Below are 615 nucleotides of genomic sequence, written 5' to 3'. Positions count from 1 at the left end.
CTTCAACTCCTTTCTATTTTTCTTCTAATTTCTCTCTTTTCTCTTCTTCTTCTTTCTCCCTTCTTTCTCCTGCCGATTCTCTCTAATTTCAGATCATTTATTTTGTTTTGTTTTTTTTTTACTTTCTATTTATATTTATCAAGTTTTGTTGAATTACTACACTACCCCTCATTCATTTATACCTACACTTTAAGCCACCAAGGGCTTTATTGTATTTTCCTACTTATTTATTCAAAACATTACAAGATTATAACTAGGCTTAGGAGGGACAAAATCCCATGTATTATTTCTTACAAGAGCATTAGATTCAATGTCCATGGTTGTATGCCATTGGAGATGCTTAAAAGCTTCAGAGAAACAAGTATGTTCTATGATAAAAGAGACACGCTTAGTTAGCAAACTCTGAGGCAACGGATAGCAAGCGATACCAACAATAGAACTTTTAGTTTGAGAGACTGTTTGAGATTGAGTGATCGATCATGTGGTGTTGTCGGGGCTTATCTGGAGAGACATGTTAAAGAGAAGGGAACATGGAGGAGCATATGGTTGAGAAATTGCGGTAGCTGTAGTTGAAGATGGATATTTTCTCGTGTTCAAGATATAAATTGCCATTCC

The sequence above is a fragment of the Populus euphratica genome, unplaced genomic scaffold (genome assembly GCF_000495115.2).
Source record: "Populus euphratica unplaced genomic scaffold, PopEup_1.0 scaffold2305.1, whole genome shotgun sequence".
NCBI classification, from domain to species: domain Eukaryota; kingdom Viridiplantae; phylum Streptophyta; class Magnoliopsida; order Malpighiales; family Salicaceae; genus Populus; species Populus euphratica.
Note: the sequence above shows the minus strand (reverse complement) of the source record.